Genomic DNA, 216 nt, shown 5'->3' on the forward strand with positions numbered 1-216 from the left:
AAGGGGTGCCATATGGGCGTTAAACGCCAGAATGGATGCCATTCTGGGCGTTTAACGCCAGAAAGGTGGGGGGACCACACTATTGTTTTCAACTCAATTTTTTTCAAACTTTCCTCTTTTTACCCATACTCTTCTACATAAATGCACTTCAACCTTTCATCATTCACTTTCAAATCTTCACAAATCAAAACCATTCTTCAAATCTATTTCAAATTA

This window comes from Arachis duranensis, chromosome 4 (genome assembly GCF_000817695.3).
Source record: "Arachis duranensis cultivar V14167 chromosome 4, aradu.V14167.gnm2.J7QH, whole genome shotgun sequence".
NCBI lineage: Eukaryota > Viridiplantae > Streptophyta > Magnoliopsida > Fabales > Fabaceae > Arachis > Arachis duranensis.